At 34.2% G+C, this 24,012-nt stretch overlaps 1 pseudogene; it reads right to left on the reverse strand.

Annotated features, from left to right (window-relative positions):
* Positions 1 to 4,482: 4,482 nt before the first annotated feature.
* Positions 4,483 to 6,971, reverse strand: LOC114627739 (annotated as a pseudogene).
* Between the last annotated feature and the right edge of the window lie 17,041 nt (positions 6,972 to 24,012).

Genomic DNA, 24,012 nt, shown 5'->3' on the forward strand with positions numbered 1-24,012 from the left:
GTAGCATACAAAGGCAATGTATTAGAATTACAACAGACTTCTCAACATAGACTCTAAAAGGTAGAAGGGCCAGGGCAGATATCTACTGTGATTATTATAGAAGTTGCAATATACACCAACCCAATAGCCAACATCAAATTAAATGGAGAGGAACTTAAAAGAAAATTCACTAAGATCAGGGACAAGAGAAGGCTGCCCATTTTCCCATATCTATTCAATTAAGTACTTTAAGTCCGAGCTAGATCCATAGAAAACTAAAGGGGATTATCAAGAGAAAATTGGAAAAGAGGGAGTCAAAATAGCTTCACTTCTTGATGAAATGATAGTATGCATAGTTATCTCAAAAAGTTTGCCAGAGAACTCCCACAGCTGATAATCACGTTCAGTAAAGTGGATGGATCCAAAATTAACTCAAGGAAACCAGTAACCGTCATTATACAAATGATAACTGGGCCAAGAATGAAATTAGGGTAACAAGACCCTTTGTAATACCCATGAATAATAGAAAACATTGGCATAACTCTCAAAAAGCAAGTGAATGACCTATGTGACAAGAATGTTGAGTCTCTGAAGAAAGACACTGGGGAAGATATCAGAAAATGCAAAGATCTTCCTTGTTCATTGAGCAGTAGGGTAAACAGAAAAAAATGGTCATCATACCCAAAACAATTTACAGATTCAATACAATTCCCATCAAAATTCCAACATAATTCCTTATGGACCTTGACAAAGCAATTCTCAACTTCATAAGCAAAACAAAACACTAAGGTCAATTAAAATAATCCTAAACAATAAAAGAACTTCTGGATGTATTACTATACCTGACCTAAAGCTCTAATACAGAGGGATAGTAATAATTACTACATGGTATTCGTATAGGGCCAGACAGGTTGACCAATGGAACCAAATTGAAGACACTAAAACACACACACACACACACACACACACACACACAGAGAGAGAGAGAGAGAGAGAGAGAGAGAGAGAGAGAGAGAGAGAGAGAGAGAGAGAGAGAGACACTTGATTTTTGACAAACAAGGAAAAACTATACAATGGAGAAAAGAAAGCATCTTCAACAATCGGTGCTAGTCCAACTGGATGTCTACATGTATAATAATACAAAGAGTTCCATATTTATCACCATGGACAAAATTTGAGAACAAGTGAATCAAAGACCTCAACATAAAAATGGATACACGAAAGCTAATAGAACAGAAATTTTGAGATAGCCTTGAACTCATTGATACTGGAGACAAGTTTCTGAAGAAAACACGAATGGCTCAGATTCTAAGAGCACCAATTGATAAATTGAACTTCATGAAAAAGAAAAGCTTCTTTAAGGCAAAGGACAAAGGTCAATAGGACAAAACAGTAACCTACAGAGTTGGAAAGGATCTTCACCAACCTTATATCTGATAGAGGGCTAATATCTAAAAGTTATAAATAACCAAGAAGTTAGACACCAGCAAATCAAGTATCCCAACCTAAAAAGGAGTACAGAGCGAAACAGAATTCCCAACAGTGGAATCTAGAATCGCCAAGAAGTAAATAAAGAAATATTCCGTGTCCTTAGTCATGGGGAAAATACAAATCAAAGGAACTCTGAGAATTCGTCTTAAACCCCTAGAAATGACTAAGATTAAAAACTCAAGTGATAGCACATGTGGAGGTGAGGGTGTGAAGAATGGGGAACACTCCTCCACTGCTGTTGGGAGGGCAAATTTGTACAACCACTTTTGAAATATATTTGATGGTTTCTCAGAAAACTGGTAATAAACATTTCTACCTTAAGATCCAATAGTACTGTTTCGGTGGAATATCACTTAGAACACGAATAAAATAGTATGACTCAGACAGATAGTGGGAACAGGATGGAAGAGGGGATACGGAAGGCAATGTGCCTTGTTCAATGTCAGATTTGGGAGAGATGGAAGTGATGAGTAGATTGCCATGAGATTAAATGGACATCTGCAGCTGACAGGGCTTGGGGGTTAGGGCACATCTCATGCACAGGCCAGAGACTTAGCATAAGGGGCTTCCTAAGTGTAAATGTGTGTGACCTTACCTATGACTACAGCAGTGGACATAGGAAGCCCAAAGAGCTTGAAAATTTTTAACTGAAGTTTGTATGATCTTTGTAAATGTGGATATCTCCCTTAGAGCATGTATAACACAGAACATTTTAGGATAATAAAATATTGTATGTGTGTGTTTATACACAAATGAGGATGAGTGAGTTAAGTAGTAATATGAGCATCTACATATATGATAATGTACCATATACGTTAATTGATTGTGATTCCCATATACATCCAAGTACCCAGAAACAAGTTAGTGCATTGGTACCTCTTATTAAATTTATCTAGACACTATATTTACAAAGCTCATTAATGTATTCTAGGGCAATATGGAGAGTTAAATAACCAAAGAGGTAACTCCAGACCACTATACTACCAAAGATAGAAACATAGATGTTGTCCTGTTGATGCACCATTTAAGTCTCAAAGAGAGAGACTAAGATAAAAGGAAAATCTGTATGATAAAGATATATTGCCAGAAATATATAATATTGATAAGGAATTCAATGACTTTTGTAGAAAATGATAGCATATTTTTGTGGATTCATACATTACCAGTTTTCCTGATGAAATTCCGTGTACATAAGGGGATGGGCACTAACAGACAGGTAGATTAGTGTCCTATCCAAGGTTTACTATCTTACAGAAGTTGTTCATCTCTGAAATAAAGACTTTGAAAGTTCACAGAAATACTTCAGATGGTGGGATCATATAACTGCATTATGTTTTAGATAAATGATTTGAATTACATTATAAATAATTCATTAAAACATTTTGAGATGAGTGCAGTTCAATTTGCAGCTGTCAAGAGTGTCCCTGAGAACTCTGACACTCAGAATATAAGAAGTAGAATCTGAACAAGAGCACAAAAAGGACAGGGACAATAGAGAAAATTCAGCTGAGAGTGGTATTTTATCAAGGGTAAAAAATGGAAAGAAATGTAGAGGGTATACTATGTAGCATGATAAAGGGAATATCACTAGTTTACAAAGGAAAGATAAACATGTTCCTTACTTTGGATTAACAGAACTTAAGACTGTACAACATTTATGAAAATGACATCCACAATTTAAACAAACCCTGTTACCACTCAGAGCAGTTTTGGGTTTGGAAGCTGTTGCAAAGTATAAGCAATACTTGAATCATTGTTTTCATTTTTTTTCTAATATTTCCAGATCCTAGAAATTAGATGTGGAAGAAATTATGGTCTATCAAAGGTATGTGGCAAAATAATACTACAGGATGTGTTATTATATATCAAATAACTTTCAAGCACTGTATAAGAAATTTGGATTCTAAAAGGAAAAAGTTATTTGTCTAGAGGAAGAAGGCAATAATTATCATCCTTTTCTCTGCTAATGATTAAAATAACCCAGAGTGTCCACTGGTTCTTAATTTTTACTTGATAACTGTACAAGTTACAATCTGTTCACAACATTAAATAATGTCTTATAATTATGCTAAAAATGGCCAGAGAGGTACTGCACCAGAGAGAGAAAAACTGGATAAAGTACTTTAATGGTTTTATATTTGTTATTAAAAATAAGAACATATATATGTGTGTGTGTGTGTGTGTGTGTGTGTATATAAAATTTCATTGTGTATCTCAAAATGGCTTTAATCTTTGGAAAACTTGCTTAACCTTGAATTTAAAGTCAGTCTGTTTTTACACCTGCATGCTGAAATTTTGAATGTGCACTACCAAAATAGGTAAAATAAATGGTTGTATGAATACTATATTCTCTTTACATTTAGCATTTTGTTTTTGTATTTTTTTCTGAAATGAATATACCATGAATATTTTAAACTAATAATGTTATATATTATTTTGCCAAGACAATACGTTTTTGATTTTCAAAGGCAGAGCACCAGATAAAATTAAATCATGCAAATTTATATTATCAGTCAATTATAAAAATGAGCAGCAAAACTATGAACTAGTGGCCTCCTGGTATAGATTAAATGAATTGCAATATGTAACCAATTTGGAAGTAATGGGTCTTCAGCATATGTCTTCTGACAGACTTACTGGTGTTTTGTCTACTTTCTTTTCACTTTCTGGAGAAAGTGTACTTTTCAGTATACTTTCTTGCACTGTAAAGTCTCTGTAAGAGTACTTAGACTCATGATTTCAAGTATTAGAACAACCAGGACATACATGTAGCAACAAATGATGGAAACTAAATGTGCTTTCCCTATATGATTCAAATTGATAGATCCTGTATGAATCTGGGTGGTTTACTTAAGGAAAAGAACCTCAGGCAACTTGTGTGTGTGTGTGTGTGTGTGTGTGTGTGTGTGTATACAAAGACAAGTCTTTATTGATAAATAAATTATGATTAAACATTATGATGCTTTGTTAGAGAATTAAAGCTTCAGAGTCGCCATCTACGCAGCCCTGGCCCTAGCTACTAGCCTCAGCCTTCTTGCTGGGAGCCTTGGATGAAGTCTTGGGGGATAACTCAGGTCTTCTGGGGTTCTCAGGAGTCTGTCTTCCTGACCCTAGGTGTGGGTTGTGTTTTGTGTCCCATGTCCTGGGAAGGAGTGGGCGCTTTGGTCTTCTGTACTGTCTTAACTCCCTGAACAATTGTCTCAGTGTGGGACATGGCTGCCATCTTCCTATTGGCGAGGGAAGCAACACTATTTTGGGCCTGTAAGAAAGCAAGCCCGGTGTTGGGGAGATGGCTCAGCCAGCAGAGCACTCACTTCACAAGCACAAAAGCACAAGCTTACTTCCCAGAGTCCCACACAAGCCTGGAAAGACTTGAGACTCAGCAGGCAACAGGTGCCTACCAACCTTGCTGGCCGAGGGCTTTGATTTCTCACACACGTCTTTGGTTCTCCTGTGGGCATCTGCTCCTTACCTGATGGCACTGTGTTTGACATTCTGGCCTCTGCTGGTGCTGAGAGGGCCCCCCGGCAGCTTTGCCTCGTTTTAGAGGGGCCTTTCTGACCTCTCCTGGTTTTGCCTTGGCTTTCTTGGGTGCCAGCTCCAGCGTAACTGATGGGCAGGGATAAGCCTCCCTCTTCTGCCCCGGTTTTAGAGCCGCTTTCTCTGTCTTGGCCTTGCTGACTTGGTCTTTCTTCAGCAATCCAGATTTCTTGGGGCCTGTCTCCTTGGCACCTGCTGCTCCCCTGCGGGCTTTCTGGGCACAGGATTTCTTTTTCTTGGGGTTGGGAACTAGTTTGAAGCTGCCAGTGGCAACCTTGGCCTTGGAGTTGGCAGACCTGGTGAGGAGGCCTCGACGCACATCAGTTTCCAGAGCCTGCTTCAACAGGTACTTGAAGCGGGAAGTGTCCACTGTTGGGTACTTATGTTGGATATAGACCTTGATGGCTATGACTGATGTGCCCTGGTGCTTCTCCCTGGCCTTTAGAGTCTCTAGCACCATGCGTAGCATTGTTGGGTTCCGTTGGCCTGCTTGGATTCTTCTGCATCTTGGACCTGTTGGCTTGTTAGCCCCAGGGAGCCCACATGATCCAGAAGGTGATGTGTCCGTGGAGGGAAAAGAGGAGAAGGAAGAAACACTGGAGACACTTCCTGGAGCTGCAGGCCAGGTGGGTGCTCACTCAGGTCGGCAATTTTTAAAGAGACAAAAATGACCAAAATAATTGAGCATAGTTTTTCGTTTTGTTTTTTTTTTCAGACATCCTTATTATTATTTATCTGAATTGCTCTTTCTGTATTTAACTCCCTCCCATATTCCTAAAGAAGCACATTTTCTCATTTTCTCTAATGAGATTCTTTGTATTCTGCGATCACCCTTTCCCCTCTTTCTACTTTCTTCTGTACTTAACTTTTGCTCCCTCCCAAGAATGCTCTATATTGTCACTTTCCCCAGTCAGATCTCTTATATCCTTCTGCTTACCCTCTCTGTTGTTTCAAAACTCCTCCACCCTTCCTGGTAATGGTCCTGTTTTACATTTTCAGTTAAGTAAGTGACAATGTACCTAAAAATTAACTATAATACAGGAAATTACATGTATAATTATGAATGTATGATTTTTCAAAGTTATATGAACTGATGTTTCTGAAATAGTCCCTTTTTGAGTCATTGATGAAGGCTTTCGTAAGACTTTAAAAATTACGGCCTGTTACATTTTGCTTTTAAAAACACTGTAGAAAGTGAAGGTAAATATTTATCGCTGAAGACACCATTCACTTCACAAACCAGGCCTAGATACTCTTGAGTTGCACCTAAACTACTCCTCCTTGAGGATTAGTTTTCATGGCGGCAGAAAGTAGTATTCAATCTTACAAAGTCAAGCAACAGTCATATAAAGCTATGAAGCCTGTGGAAGGGACCTATATCAATAACCAACATGACAACACTAACATTGAAATAGTATCCCTCATATCGTGGTGATACTAAAATATCTCTACGTAGGTTTACTTAAGACCTGCTCAAAATGAGAAAATAAGTCTGTTATTGGTCACATAACTAGCTACTTAGTGATAGTGAAGTCATGGATACTGGAGAAATATCTACAAACAATAATTTAATAAGTCGGCATAATCCCTGATGGCAGTCTATAAACATTTGGCCTAATACTCACAGATTATGTACTCGTTACCTCTTGTTAAGAAAATTTCTCTTTGCAACAGAAATTATTACCTCAGAAAATCACAACCAATCAAAATATAGAGCTGCAGAACCCAGTATAAATGGATACATTTTAGAAAATACTCTGTACCTAAGGGTGAGGGAACATTGCAGGAGATATGGTAGAAAGACTGGAATACCAGAGCATCAGAGAGTTTGCTGTGAGTCTATTGTCCCCTGCAGTATCAGAAGTTTCAGCCATTAAAATATTACCATCATGATTGACAAAATGTGAGCTGAATGAGGACACTACCAGTGGGTTTGACAGAGTGAATAGGGAAAAGCCCATGTGGCCTCAGCACTATTAAAAGAATACTGCCAAGTAAGCCAACCTGGAAAAAGAAAAGTTATTCTTCCCAGAAAGAGCACACCAGTTGGTATTTCTGTACCAAAGAGTCAGTCCTGGAAACATACAAACAAGTAACATTATATTAACTGAGCATGTTATATACAGGGATATATGTATGTATATGTATATATACATACATGCAATAACGATTAGTGAAGAAAACTAAGGCCATCAGCTTGAATTAGAGCAGTAGTATGTGGAAAGGTTTGGGGGTAGTGATGGAAAGGAAGAAATGGTGTAGATGCAGTAGATACTGTAGATAAAATTACCCATGGTCAGAGGTCAGTATTTCTATTTTGGTCAAGCTTCAAAAATGGCATATGTAGCTTGATCATGCTAGCCCTTTTTGTCCTGGGAATACTTTAATTCCGCCCATTGTGTTAAAGCTTTTCTTCAACAACATCAACATGTTGGCAGCCAAGTACGTGTTTTGAACCTGAAAAATGGACCCCCAGACAGAGTTATTAAATTAATAGGCTGGCAAGCCAAGGACGGGTAAGATTCTGCACAGAGCCTTCCCAACCTAAGACATAAATGCATTGCTTTTGATAATGCATATTCCATGATGGGCAAGGAAGGCATTCTTGTCAGACACCTTAAGACAGGCTCAGTCTTTTTTTTTGTTTTGTTTTTTGTTTTTTGTTTTTCGAGACAGGGTTTCTCTGTGTAGCCCTGGCTGTCCTGGAACTCACTCTGTAGACCAGGCTAGCCTTGAACTCTTGAACTCAGAAATCCACATGCCTCTACCTCCCAAGTGCTGGGATTAAAGGTGTGCGCCACCACCACCCGGCATGCTCAGTCTTGTTAATGAAATAAAAAAGAGGGAGAGGCAGAGAGCCTTTGGGGCTGCTTGGCAAGAATCTGACATGGGCCAAGGACAAGGAAATGGGCTGCTTGCTGGGAATATGATATTGCCCAAGGGCAATGAAGAAGGCTTCAGGCAGGAATCTGACATTAGGCTGGAACAAAGAAGCAATTTCAGGTAGGAATCTAAATCTGGGGCTAGAACAAAGAAATAATCTCAAGCAGAAACCTAAATATTAGGCTATAACAAAGAAGTAATTTCAGACTGGAATCTAAAAACAAAACAAAACAAAAATGTTTCTATGAAACCTTCCTAAATTGATAATGAATCATTTTGTCTTACATTTGTTATGTCTAACAAAAGTATTTATTATAACTAGGTTTGAAATTATACAGAGGAATTTTAATGATATAAAGGGAAAAATCTTACTATTTTCCTGTTAGCTAGATCATTTTCACAATGTAGAGCTAGTAATTTTTAACATTTATCAATACATGTGGCATTGCCAGTATCTGTCTGGTTACCAAATCAGTAAAGACAGTAGGCATATAAAAAAAATCAATGGTAAGATGAAGAAAGCATATATTTTAAACTGCACCAAAAGTTTTCATGAAAATATGAATTTTTAAAAAAATTTGAGGGGTTTTGATGTGAATTTTCTATAATTCAAATGGATAGAACTGCTGTCAAGGGACTAATTGAGCTGATAATAATTATAGGAACAATTGAAATTGAGAGGGTCATACTATGAAAATATATTATTTCTCTCCACTCCTATTTTTAATCAATGTGATCAATAATTTTCAAAAATGTAAAATAGAACATATTTTACAGGGATAATAAAACTCTTCTAAAAACTACAAAAAAAGTAACAAAAATTTTATAAACATTGTGTGAGAGTTTTGTGGTAAGCTTTTTCTTGGAGCAATAGAATAAAAGTGATTATTCTTTTTAGTTGTAACTTAATTTCTTTCTTTATTCATTCTTCTTTCACAAAATCCATCCCTGACATGACCACAGTTCCTCAGTTTCCCTTCAGAAAGACCAGGCCTCCCAAAGATATAAAGAGAACACTGCATAAAATAGCATGCTTCCTCCAGCCTTGATAAGAATATCTTTTCTTAATAAAACTTCAAGATGAAGCCTAATAATATAAATAATTTCATTTCTAGTTACATGAAACTTTCATATTTTCAAAGATATTTGTAATCACCAAAATATTTAAATATAAGGAAACACAGAGTTTTAATACAAATGCATATATTAGTACATTTAAGTAATTTATGTGGAAAATATAACACATCTGATAATTGCAATATCATTTAGTATTTAGTTGATCAAGAATATACAACTCTTCTATTTTTTCAACTTGTATCAGATCAGTTCCTAAGGTTTATTTTGAGGAAATTGTTACTTTAGTATCTTTCTTTGAAGGACATTTGGCAAGATGCATTATGCTAAAAATTCCAATTTCCATATAGAATAAATGCTGAAATCAATATAATTCTATCCCAATTGAAATTATTCTAAAGAGAATTTTCAGATGACAAGATGTATTTGGTGAACAACTTGATGAACTTTGATAGCAAAGAACATTCAGAAGGGAAAACATTTGATGCTGCAAAGTCAAATACATATTTGTCTACTGAGAACAAACTGGAAATTACAAAATTAAGGAAAAGTATTGATTTATAAACAGAGCAGTACATTGCCTGTCAAAAGCACTTTATCTAGTAGGGTGCTCCGTTAGCTGGCTAGAACTATGTGCAAGTCTGTTACCTTCTTAACATCCATCAAAAGAGCAAAACAGCTATTTATTAGGAAACAGTAGCTTGTGAACGTTTTTAAAAATGCTTTATTTTTCCAATGTTGTTTATTTTTTGACCTTTAAAACCTGAAGGGCCAGGATTATCATTGCTATTTTATTGTGCAACTAGACTTCTAATAACTGGTCACTGCTTTGGATCTAAAAGAAAACAAGAAAAAGGCATCTGGAGTAAATTTTGTATATAACATTTATTGATTCTTAATCTTGGAGCTATCAATTTGACATTTATATGCCACTCTGAAGCTGATGTAGGTCATTTATCTTTGTTATATTGTAAGTCAATTAAAATGTATACTAAATATTGTTGTACATACTATAAAGCCATAGTAAAATGAAAGGTCTCTGAAATTTAAAAGGAAATTTCAGGATTGTATACAAATGAGCATATTTAGGAAAGAGAGAAGGCAAGTAATTAGAATTAAGTAAGAGACACTAACAATATTGGAGTCACTAAGATAGAACTTCTAAACTAAGTGTTTCTTTTTAAACTACAAGCAACTGTTTACAGACAAAATAAAATCTAGGGAGAAATATAAAAGTTTGCAATCCATGATTTGATGTGTATACATTTGTTGAAACATCATGTTTGTCTTTCCTTTAAGTTTTTCAGATAAAGTGCATCACGGTCAATATTCAAAAATAAATAAAATTCTGGATAACAAAAAATGAGTAGTAAATACAAGAATAAAGCAATGATCAGGTAACTTAAGGCACCTCTATGTCTTTTTCTTCAGTTTATATCATTAAGACAATATCTCATTATATATATACCATATTTCTAGAAACTATGTTAAAACATAGAAAGAAATATTTTCCTGTGAAAAACACACTGCAGTTTTCCCTGCTACATTAAATATTTGTGATGTCAGACAATCTTAGAGTATCTGATTTATCATATATTCTAAGAAGAGGTTTAGGATGGGTACAACAAAGACCCAGGAGCTACATTCATATCGCGTTTGTGGTGAATTCTGCTCATCAGAACTGAATGCCAAATCCTGATCGTAAGAAGTTTCTCTATTCCGTTTTTTAAAATGCTCTTTTTTTTAATACTCTGTCAAAAGGAGCATCAACCAATGATGAATAAGATATTGCTATACTGAGATAGGCCCCTGGGTCCCTTGTCCCTGGGTTAAAATCACATGGAAACACATTCAGCACTGTCTCTGAGTCCACTAGTAGCATCATGCTGAACACAAGACAGGGTTTATTTGTTCAGCTCTTAAACTTGTGTGATTTTTCTACTTTTACATGGTGTCTTCTCTACTATTGAAATATTGCACTCAGAGCATTTGTTGCTTTTAAACCTCAGCATCTTGTTAGGGGTGTCAATCAAGATGGGATCTGAGCAATCATGTTTTTCATTTTGGACAGTAACACAGGAAACATTTCATGGTCCTAGTATTATATAAATCCTGTTAAAAAGATAAAAAGATTTATTTTAAACAAATTACTTTGTTACACTGCTAGGAGATATATCAATTTGTGCTATGAAAATGTGTAGAAATTATAATTTTGTTCCCTAACTCACTTGACCACCCGGCTCTTCTTTCAGTATTTTAATTTCTGGTAAGAATAATTTAAAAGTACTACATGGAACAATCTTTACAAAATTTTACACTTAAAGGATAATGAAGAGGGTATTTTTGCCCTTTATGTTTATCATACCAAGAAGCTACACCCATAAACTTTTGTGACTTCCTAAACATGAGCTGAAAATGATGACAACAATAGTTATACTAGAGTGGGTGGAGGAAAACAGACAAGGCCTAAACAATAAACAAACATTATAGACAAGAAAGAGATGCTAAGAGGAGAAAAATGGCCTTCCCCATGAAGAACATAACAATTGATTATCTAGTACCAAATAATCAATCCAGAAAACATATGTACAGAAGTAATATTAGACAAGCTGTGCAAGGTCTGTTTAGAAATTTATGTGTATGTATGCATAATATGTGTAACAAATATCAGTGGGGAAAAAAGCCAAAGAGTTGGAAGTAAGCAAGAATGAATATATGGGTAGGTTTAGAGGGAGAAATGGGAAGAAATAACTGATAAAATTATATTACATTATAAATAAAAGACATATTAAAGAAAAGAATAAGCAGTTAAATATATAGTATTGCTTATACATAAAATAACTAATGGTCCTAAGAAAATAAAATTATAACTAATCTAAGAGTCACAGATACAGCAATTTGATTGTAATATTTATATTAAATATTTGTTGGCTATTAATGTGATCAACTGTCTTTAAGGTAATTTAACAGTCATTTAAATTAAAGGATATAAAGTAGTTTCAGAAGGTTAATACTTGGCAAAAAAATTGAGAATATATTAATCTAGAATTTAGTTTATAGTTCATGAAGAAAGGGAAAATTTATATTTTATTTGAAAGTAAATCACCCAGAAATATTATATTTTTAAACATACATCGTTCAATTGGGAAATTAAATTCTTGCTTACCTAGAAATTTGCTTACCTTTTTATTCTTATTGTTATTAAAAATTAGTACATATCTCAAAAATTTCTTTTTATATATCATTTATAAAATCAATAATTTTTATATATCATTTATTCAACACCCATTCATATTCTAGTGTTTAGTTAAATATATACTCAATATATTCTATATTTTGCTTACAATATGTGAATGAAAAGGGCTGTTAATGCAATAACAATTAGAGAAAAGATATATCATAGATTTGAAGAAAAGCAATGAGGGGTACATGGAGGATTTTCAAGGGGGAAAAGAAGAGACAAATGATTAACTATAGTATAGTATAATCCCAAATAAAATTCTATAAAAAAAATAGTTAGTAAACCACATAGTATTTCAGAACTTGAGAATGTAAGAAAATGCTTGGGGGGAAAATCAGGAAACCAGTATGTATTAAATTGTTCTCTTACACTTTCCTTACAACAGGAAAACCAATCTGGAAATATTATTACAATTATAAGAATCAAGTGTCTCAGGATACATAAAACTATTCCTGCTTGATTCAAAACAGTGACATTCATGTTTAACTTGTGTGAATACCGAAGTTGAGAAAATTTCCAAACACTGTATAATTCATACAACTTGTGACCAGTAATTGCCTTGGAACAAAATAAACAAGAGTTAGTGTATTGTCTTCGCAGTAAGAATAATTTAAATATGGATGGTAAGAAAAACAAGTTTAAGGAATTTTCACCAGTATATTTTATGACTCGTGCTATTTATTTTAACTTAACAATGATTTTTGAGTCATACTGCATGACCAGCCCCATGTGGTATTCTGAGATGTCCCTTTAGGTATAAGAAAAAGGAAAAAGAAATAATTACTTTAGTGAAAATATTATGATAAATGCCATAAAGACGGAAACTGATGTAGGATATTCATGGTTCTTAATTTTCTGAAAGATGAAATAAAAAGAGAGTGTGGGAATGGGAAGTAGTTTGGAAGAACTATCATTCTCCTAAGAGTACAATGTATGGGTGGATAGGCCTGAGGGCAGTTGAATAAAGTGGAAATATAAATTGTAAATAGATACAGTTTGGATTCAACTGCAGATTTTGTCCCAGGGTTGAAAATGCTACATTTCCTATCACTTTGTAATTGATAAGTGCTGCTGATTAGGATAACAGAAAAATTAAAGTTTATGTTTTTTTTTTTTCATTCCATACAGTCTTGGCCAAAGCATAGTCAGTTAAAAGTATATATCATGTTATTTCATTTGGTTATTTAAGTTGTCCATAGACTATATTATAAATCAAATAAATGTGGCAGTGTCAACGACACATTAATGCCATTTGAGCACTTATGAGATAGAAATAAGGTGATTATCACTTCAAAAGTCACACTTTACTGTATGAGAATCCAGCGTTTTCTATATGATAATAACTCTACAAAGTACATCCAAACAGTTACTATACCACATCACTGAGATAGATAGCACATTAGATACATGATGTAAAGAAAGTGTGTGCATACATAATATGAAAACTATGAGTACACTCTAATGAATCTGGTCACTAGCCATCATCCTCATTCCCGGGATCGCCCTCTGTGGTACTGAATCTTCTAGTTCTGCTGTTATTGTTCTCAAACAGCCTTCTGCAGTGACAGCTACGTTCAGAATGACTTAATATAGCTTAGTAACATTTGTACGCAGTGATTCTGACTTGAATAAAAGATCTTGTTATTATATACTATAATGAATCCGGAGTGTATTTATATACATGAGTTGCAGACATACTTTTTAGTGGTTTGACAATAATAACCTGAGGTACCGTACATATGCTAGTAATTCTTGTCCCAGTCCAACTGGCACTCACCACTGATCATTTGGTATGCAGATTAAAGGGCTAATTATGAAAATACAAGCTGGCTAAAGAAGAGCTACACATACAATATAGAAGACAGATGGCCAAAGCAGTATCCAGTTCATCTAAATATTGTTTCATTATGTCAGTTTTAGAAAATATTTATGAACTTTAAGGATTGCTGAAATACAGGAGTAGATATGGTAGGACTTGGCTAAATTCAGTCAGTTAATTAAATTTTCATTTTAAATTCTTGATTTAAACATCCTACTAAATGAATTAGCAGTCGGTAAACTTTACCTGCTTTCTTGGTATTCTTTCCTTTGATCTACCTTAGGGAGTAGGATTAAAAAGGTATGTTATAATTATAAAATGTCAGTGAATTTACTGTCAATGTGTTTCTTAGACAAGATGTTATTCCCTGAGCAAATGGTATTGTTGGCTTCTCCATCTTGTAATAAATACTCTTAATAAGGGAGTATAGATAGCAACCATTGTGTGGTCAAAGCATTATTGCAGCCCAGTATATAACTATGAAATAATTCTATGATGCTGATGATTTAATGCATATCAGATGCACTTCACGTTAAATACTCAAGGACTATGAATAAAAGGACATATCAACACGAATATAGGACAAGAAATGGTGCCTTTCTAAGAGTGTATTCTGACTCTCAGGGAAAATTTATAACAGTGCATACTTCTTGAACAGAGTGATCACACTTATCAAATATATACTTTAAAGAAACACTATAAAAAAGCATATTATTTTACACTTGGAAATCTACTGGGAACCAGAATTCATGCAGTGTTCTATTCTATTTTGTCAGGGATTTTTTTTGAAATGTGAAACAAAGCTTCCATTTCATTTTATTTTAATAATGTAATCATAATGTATATTTCAATGGTTTATCAATATATTGTCCAAACATTTTTATCATTATTTATAACTCTATAATTACTGTAAGTAAATGCATGAATTTTACCCATGTCTAATAATATTATGAAGTTTCCATTTCTTGTGTATTTTACTTACTTTCTGAGCTGGCCAGTAAATATTGAAAAGGAAGCACACAGCATCAGTTTTTCAGTCACTGAGCTACTGTGTGTTTTCATGTAAAATAATATTAATTTTTTAAGAGCTTTAAACTAGTAATGTATTTTACAAAGTAATCAGATGACTATTGACAAGGAGAAAAGACTGAAAATCTTGGAGCTGATCTTTGTTTAGGACCATTAGGATTAGACTCACTAAAACACTGTTATGTAAAACCACAGAATACATGACAAGGTACCTACATAGTTTGATTCTAATTACGTGGCATGTTTTAAATTTTCTGAATGCTTCTATTTATCGACAATACTAAGATAATAAAGAGATGTTTGAAAGAGATGATCCCAGCTGAACTTCAGTTTCTTTTTAAAGTGATTCTCAGTATTTAATTGTTTTTAAGGATTCAGGCATCAAATATTGTAGAGGATCTCTATGGAATCTTTTTGACATATCCTAACTAGTTTTCTTGTCCTCAACAGTCAATCTCACGTAAAATAGAAGATATTTCGAATTTGGAAAACATACTGAGCCCTCATCTATGCATCTAACCATAGTAGACTTAACAATAAAATTTATTTCATCACTTAAGATTTTTATTACTTCAAATTTTACTTAAAGTACTATTATAAGGACGAATGTCTCAAGATATTTTCTAATACTACAATTGAAAAACCTAAAGTGTAACAAAATAAGAGAAGCTAGAAAATGAGGTATCTGACTTCTGTGAGCTGGAGAAACATACAAAGAAATTGGATCAGTTCAAATTTTTTCCTCAGTTAGAACCTAATTTTGTGTATCTCATCTTTGCATATGTGAGTCATCAGATAGGGTCTCTTCAGTTAACTAAAATAACACATAATTATATTCTAATTTAAGCATTCATCATAGTTTAAATTAGGTATTCTATGTATATATTATGAATAAGAATAAATTAAAGGATAAAATTAGGAGGAACATTATTACCTAAATTTATTCATCCAATGAGCAGTTTGTCCTTAAGTCTTCATTGTATTCAAGATGAGTGTCTGACTTTGAAGGTACCCAGAATAGGGGTACTGCAGAGGTTAAACCTTCAGATTTCACCTGTGTTACATAAAAACCTTCTATAATTCAACATTTTGCGATTTTTCTCAATGTTTTCAAACAACAACAAACTTACTCTGAATCTTAGTGACAACTTCTAAAACATGCATATATATAAACACTAACTCATCATGTACTCATATGTGTAGGTGGGCTTTTGAAAGGGAATTATCTTCCTGAATAGAACTTCACCATTAGTCATCCAGAGACTGTCCCACCTAGGGTTCAATCCCATCTACAGACACAAAACCGAGACATTATCACTGATGCCAAGGCTTGCTGACAGGAGCCTGGCAGTGGTCCTCTGAGAGTCTATGCTAGAGTTTGACCAATACAGATACAGATGCACACAGCCAAATATCCAGCTGAGCCCAGGAGCCCCAATTGAAGAGCTAGGACATGAACTGAAGGAGCGTAAGGGAATTTCAACCCTATAAAAAGAAAAACATCAACTATCTGGACCACCCAGAGCTCCCAGGGACTAAACTACCAAACAAAGAGTAAACATGGAATAAACCTTGACTCCAAATACATATGTATCAGAGGATGACCCCATCTGACATCAATGGGAGGGGAGGCCCTTGGTCCTGTGGAGGCTTGATGCCCCAGTGTTGAGGGATGCTAGAGCAGTGAGGCAGGAGTAGGTGAGTGGTTGGAGGAGCACTGTCTGGATACAAAGGGGAGTGGGGACAGGGGGGATGGGATGAAGAGTTTGTAGGGGGAGGGAACCAGGAAGTAAGATATCATTTGAAATGTAAATGAATAAAATGATTAATAAAAAATATACTCTTAGAATAGCTCAAAATTATTCATTGTCCTCTTTGAAATTTTATTGTATCCTTTTCAAAATTTCAAAGCTCAACAAAATAATAGAAAACAAAAACTGCAAAGGATATGAAGGAAAGGAAATCTTTATTTCCTTTTTTGAGAAATAGGACACTAGACCAATCATTAGGAAAATTGGTGTAGAGAATTATCACAAACTAAAGATAAAGCTATCATATAGTCCCAGTCTTGCAGTACCATTCCTTGGAATATACCCAAAACCTCTAAATCCTACTTCACAAATCTTTTCTCAGGGTAGTTACTTCTGTTTCAGTTCCAATAACTAGAAGGTTAAAACAACCTATATGTTCTACAGCTTATGGATAGATAAGGAATACATGGTACATACATACTATAGTGTAAAGGAAAATGAAATCATGCAGATTACATATAAATGTGTAAGATTAAAGATGATCATATTTAGTGAAGTAAACCAGATCCAGAAAAACAAACCTTGAATCTACTCTGTCATTTGAGGAAAAATTAGAGGTTTTCACAAGAAGTTAGACTTAAGTAGAAGAGAATATGAGTTGAATTTAATGCAATGTAAAATTTCAATAACATACATTCAGGGATTTTCCTTTATATAACAACAACATTCAAAATATATAAAGCATCTAGCATTCAGCATGTTTTATGTTGTTAGTAAATATTTCTAAACTAGCAAGCAAATTATATTTCCCAACTATGCTTTTAAAATTATATCTTTTAACTTTGTGATTATATCATTTCTATCCACTCCGTCTTCCCTCCAAACACTCACAAAACCACACTGGCTCTCTTTTTAAACTATAGCTTCTTCTTAAGTATAAAAATCAATTCTTGGTATGTACTTAGCATATTAGAGAGGAGAAGTAAAGCAAATTTAGAAGAAGGAGGGTAAAATAACAGGCTGTTTAAAAGTGCATAAAGAATCATTCTACTAGCAATCTAAAATTAATTGTAATATACACAGTTGGTGTGGAAACTTACATACAGACTCTAAATGAAATTTTTCCACTGGGGCTAAAAATGCTATCTTGAGGAGTAGAATCTGTTCTAAATTCCTACACTGCACATAAAAATCACTCTTTTGAATTGTTTGTTAGGGTTGTCCAGGACAAATAAGGTTTTCCCCAAATGTTGTAGGCAAGTGACATAACAATTCATTGGTAATAAGTAAATCCTTATTACTCAGACTGACATGTAAGTGTTCTCCCTGAGAATTAGCTTTCATGTAAGTAGAGGCCTCCTTATAAGCTTCCAAAGGTGATTCAACAATAGTCCTTTGCAATAAACAGTCCTATTCAGGTATTATACCTGTGATTCACAGCAATTATCAGCATGGTATAATAGCTATTCATTAAGGACATATTTTATTTTACTTCTAAAAATGAATTTTTATTGTTAAGAAAGACATTCGTAGACTATAAAACAGAGATACAGTGAAGATTCAATTTTTTTAATTTTTTCACTTTTTGAGAGAATAATTACATTATTTCCTCATTTTTTGCTTTCCCTAATCTGCCTCTTGTCAAAACATTTTTTTATTCAAATTCATGAAAACTTTTTCTATAGATGATGTTGTTGTTGGTGGTGGTGGTAGTGGTGTGTGCGTGTGTGTGTGTGTGTTTATTGCTAAGTACACAAACAGTACCTGCTCAGTTACTTGTGTACAGTTATTTATGTAAATGCTATTTATGTATAGTATATTTTCATAGCTGACCATTTGGTCTTGGAAAATAATTTAGCGTAAGATTTTGAAGACATTAAACAGTAAGTTTGAAATTATTGTTGAAGTATGTTGACATTTTCATGCAAAAGACATCAGTGGGGACACTAAAATTTGAAATTGAACATTATATATTTTCTCAAAAGGAAAGTTTGCTTCTATGCATACTAGTGGATTTATACCTTTGGTTGTTTTAGAAGATTATAGACTGAGTGGGCTTCTGGGTTCACAAAACTTGAATTAGTTCCTGAAAGAAGGTATTGCAACTCCTCTTAGTGGAGATCTTGGCAGAACTCTAAGCCATGAATCAGCCCATGTTGATTGTATGTGTGACCATTCTCCAGGAGGAAGAATGAAGAAGGAAAGGAAGAATTTGTTGGAAAATCGTACTGTTTTCTCTATTAACTATGTGCTTGCATATAACAGGCCAACTAAAGGCAGAGATTTGGATTTTCCCTAGAAACATTGCTAGAGCAATGTTGACTCTAACTCCTAAAGTCTTCATGTAATGCCTTAGACATTCTGTAAGACAGTTCACTTATTGAGAGTCTCTGAAACAACTCAGTGATATACAAACTAAGTATAATGCAATTCACTCCATACCATGTCTAAAAGCATGTTTAGAGGATTTATATATCTCTACAATACACAGGTGTTTTATGCTGTGGTTCTGGTCTGCACAGCTAATTTCAAAATCCCTGACTGCATAATTTGTTTGTGCATACTTTTTTCTAAAGTCTTACCACAACTTTTAGGCCTGCTATTATTCCCTATCATGTTGATAGCAACAGGTTTATAAAGTGTTATTTCTGTCATGCTTTGAGCCTCAAGTTAGACAAATCATTGGCTGGTCATTTCTACCATATCTCATAGCCACAAACACACCAGCACATCTCGTATCTAAATACATTATGGATCACAGGTTTTAATCCATGGTTGGGGTCCCAGTCACACCACTGGAAGCCTTAAGTGGTTACAGAAGATGTCTGGTTCAGGCTCCATATCCTCCACTACTAAAAGCTAGGACCACCCTAACAGACTTCAGGAAGTGTGCACTGCACTAGGCTTTAACATAAGCCCTCTAAATGCCTTCTTAGTCCACTCATTTCTCCCTATTCTCTTTTTCATTTTTTTTTCTCTTCCAGACATTATTTCTACTGTTTTTGTCCTCAGTCGACTCACAAAATCTATTAGATTTCTTTTTCACAGGGAGATTCATGTGTCCCCATAGAACCTTTCTAAGTCCACAGCCTCTCTGGGTCTTTGGACTAATTATTCTTTACTTTACAGCTAATATCCAATTATGCATATATATGTATCATATTTGTCTTTTGTAGTCTGGGTTACTCACTCAGAATTATTTTTTCTAGTTTTTTCCATTTTTTCCTAACAGGTGAGTAATCACCCATTGTATAAATGTACCACACTTTCTGTATCCATTCTTCAGTTATAGAACGTCTAGGTTGTTGTTTCTAGTTTCTGACTGTTATGAATAAAGTAACTGTGAGTAGAACAAATTTACTTGTGGTAGGATGGAGCATATTTTATGTATATGCTCAAGAATGGTATAGCTGGGTCTTGGGGTACATTGATTCCCAATTTCTTGAGGAAAAACCATATTAATTTTCATGTGGTTCTACAAGTTTGCACTTCAACTAGCAATGGAGGAGTGTTCTTCTTGCTCCACATTTTTGCCAGAATGAACTGTTACTTGTGTTGTTGATTTCAGTCATTCTGACATTTGTGTAATGGGATCTCAAAAAGTTTTGGGTTGGATTTACCTAATGGATAAATATGTTAACAGTTCCCCAAATGTTTCTTGCCCTTTGTGATTCCTCTGTTGAAATTTTTCTCTTTAAATCTAGACCCCATTTTTATTTGAATTGTTTGGTTTGTTATTGTCTAGATTTTTTTTTGAGTTCTTTATATATTTTGGATATTTGCCTTCTGTTGAATATGGAATTGATGATAAGCCAATGCCAGACACTGCTTGGATAGCCAAGAATCTAAGTTTGAATGGCCCAGATACCTAGGGTAAAATCAAACTCAACTGCCCAAAATAAATAATACATAGCAAGATAGATAAGTAAATGAAATGATTCCTAATAATATTATTTGATACTTATACATTGGTGACTAGCCAAATCATCATCACAGAAGCTTCCTTTGGAAGCTGATGAGAGAATATGCAGAGACCCACAGGTAAACACTAGTCAGAGCTCATCGAATTCCATGGAAAAGCAGGAGGAAATACCTTAGGAGACAGATGGGAAATGGACTCTAGGAAACACCATGGTCCACAGAGACTGAAGTAGCAATCATGGAGCCTGAATGGGCTTTCATTCAGTCTTCTGCACACAAGCTGTTGCTATTTTGCTTGGAGTTTTGTGGGATTCCTACCAATGGGAGTGGAAGTGATTCTGAGTCTTTTACTTGTCTTTGGAACCCTTTACTTCTACTGCATCGTCCTGTTTATTCTTGATATGAGGACGTGTGTCTGCTCTTAATGAATATTTTTATGCCATGTTCTGTTCATATCCCTGAGAAGATTGCTCTTTTCTGAAGGGTAATGTTAGATCAATAAATCTGGAGAAGAAGGTAGGAGGGTGGTTCTCAGAGGAGAAGGGTGAAACGAGGGTGGGCCATGGATATATTGTATGAAAAAATAATAAATAAAAAATCATAAAGTACTTTAAAAATCAAAAATACTTTAAAAATTTTAAAAAGTACTTTAAAAAGTACTTTTAAAATCAAAAATACTTTAAAAGTTGTTTTAAACATATTTAATGCTTAATATGTCAGTTTTAAATTTATATTTTATGTTCTATGATTGGGAGAAGTAACAACCATATTCAAAATTATATATGACTAAGTATGGAAATAAAATACAAAATTGCTATTCTCCACTAGACTGCAGGCTTTTCAGCAAATAGTTTTTATCGTCAACCTGAATAAAAAATGTGGACAAGTTCTTGTGGCAATTGGTTAGAATGAAGGAGAGATGCACTCTCCTGGCTCCCTGGGATACTCCAGTAGTAGGTAGTAGGTAGATTGCTAACTATTCTGTATTTTTTTAAATGTATAAATCTATATATTGAATGAAATTGGGAAACAAACAAAGTAAACACTTGGTTTTGAGGATCGAAAAGTTTATATCTGCTTAAAATACAGGAATTGTTTTGGTATGAACGTAAATGATCTTTTATGTCTCTATATTACCATGCTATGCCCACATGCTTCTGAATGTCTGTGCTAATTTCTTCTTGAGTAGAACATATATACCCTCCAGCAGATACTTATGCAAACTTCAGATGGTAAATGCATCCACACAGCATTCTTCCCAAACACAGCTCATTTTTGAAACAGTTTGTAATATTTCCTTTTGTCCTAAATTGCTTTTTCATCATCTACTTCCTCATTTAGCCTGTGTAAGAAAAATGATAATACTCCAAGTTCTTAATAGTAGTTTCTATTAGCTAATTAACATAATGTGTAATGTAAACCTTACTCTTAATTTTAAGATTCTCTTGGGAATTTATATAAACAAATAATTAGATTCTACTTCATTGTTTAAATGTATTTAATAATAACACTGTCTGTGTTTGATATATGAAGCACCATTTGGTATTTTACAGCAGAATGTGTATGAATATATCCCCAGGTTCAAAGTTATAAGATGATAATGACATTTTAGGAGATGCATGTGGTATTTATGAAGCTGAATTGCCTGTTCCCATGTATGAGACCACTGGGAATATCAACAGTGATATGATATTTATCAGGTTGGAAGTTTGTAAATAAGTACAGCCCACTTACCTTAAGATTGCACCATAGAATTTTCAAGTACAAAGGGTTTGAACATCTCTTCAGTCAAATATTAATATGGTGACAAAGAATTGTGTTTAATTCAATAGCAGCTGTGTTAAAGGAACTGAAGATGCATGCAGAATTTGATATAACTTTCCAATCACTTACAGCAAGCACACCACCTGCTGCCCAGCAAAAACTATTCTTTGGAAAACCAAACAACTATTATGCATATAATACCGATAATCCATTTTCAAAGGCCAGATACTCAGTTTTCAGAAATAATTTATTACATTTCTGGGTCTTGTGATTCTTTGGTTATTTAAAAATCTTTAAGGCTTAAACCAAGGACTTTTGCTTTTATTTAGAACAAAGAATGTTTGTGTCTTACAAGTCAAATTTCATGGGATTTTGTGTTTATGGAAAGACATAGCAATCCCTAAACTCCCATGATAGGTGTCATATAGATTTTTATTTTTTTATTTTTTGGTTAAAATACTTTTCCTTTCTTTCTACTTTTTGTTTATTTATTTGTTTCTTTCTCTAAACCATAAACATCATGCTTTCAGATACTTTTTGGAAATAATGTTTATGCCGAACTAATTGATTGCACTGAGGAGCAAACAAAAATAAAGGTTAAAATGTAATTTTTTGTATCTAAGCTATATTTAGTTGGAAAGTTTGCTTCTAAAGGGAAAGCATACTTACCTTAATTGACAAAAATATACACCAACACTAATACTGCTCCTTCCTAATGCTTCTGTCTAGTGTTTCTTCTAGTATCCGTCTTTTCTCTGTGCATATACAAAACAGAATGTACTGGAAACTACCCTTTAGTGCCATCATGATGAAGTCAGCTCTTCATATAGCAATTATGAAATTAGAACTACATGTTATAAAATCCATCTAAGCCTCCTTCTATCCATCCTCTCTTTTCTTCCCCCTTTCTTTTACTCTTCCTTCTCTTCCTTTTAAAATAAAAATGTATTTGTGTGCAAATTGTTTTAATTAAAATACTAAACTGTAGAGAACACATTAGTGTCTCAAATACAAAATACTTTCCTACTACTCATACTGAGTCTAATGGGTTTTACATCCAGTCAGGTACTTAACCACCTTTGATGACAGGTTTAAATGACTAGAGGAAAAGCCTACTTTAATGACAGCTAAAGTTCACTGCTTAAAAATCATGCCTAATAATAACAGGGTGTATGAAATGGCTAGGAAATTTAGAAGGAAAGGAAGATCTTAGGATAAACCGTAGTTCATAGTTGCCTTGAGACTATAGATATAGTTGAAATAAATGACAAGATTTAAACAGTTACACATTTAAGCAAAATAACTCTTTGGTTGTTTACAACAGTGTTCAATGCATTTTAAGAAATAATTGTATTTCTATTTAAAATTAATGCTTAAAATATTTTAACCGTAAATTTTATTCCTGACAGATTTGTCCAGTGACAATCTTGCACCTTTATTTCATTCTCCTGCTCGAGGCTATGATGTGCTTTGGAAAATGTGTGTATAGTCATATCAGTCCTCTGATTCCTCATTTCAGT

Source organism: Grammomys surdaster, unplaced genomic scaffold, assembly GCF_004785775.1.
Source record: "Grammomys surdaster isolate TR1022 unplaced genomic scaffold, NIH_TR_1.0 257, whole genome shotgun sequence".
Taxonomy (NCBI): Eukaryota; Metazoa; Chordata; class Mammalia; order Rodentia; family Muridae; genus Grammomys; species Grammomys surdaster.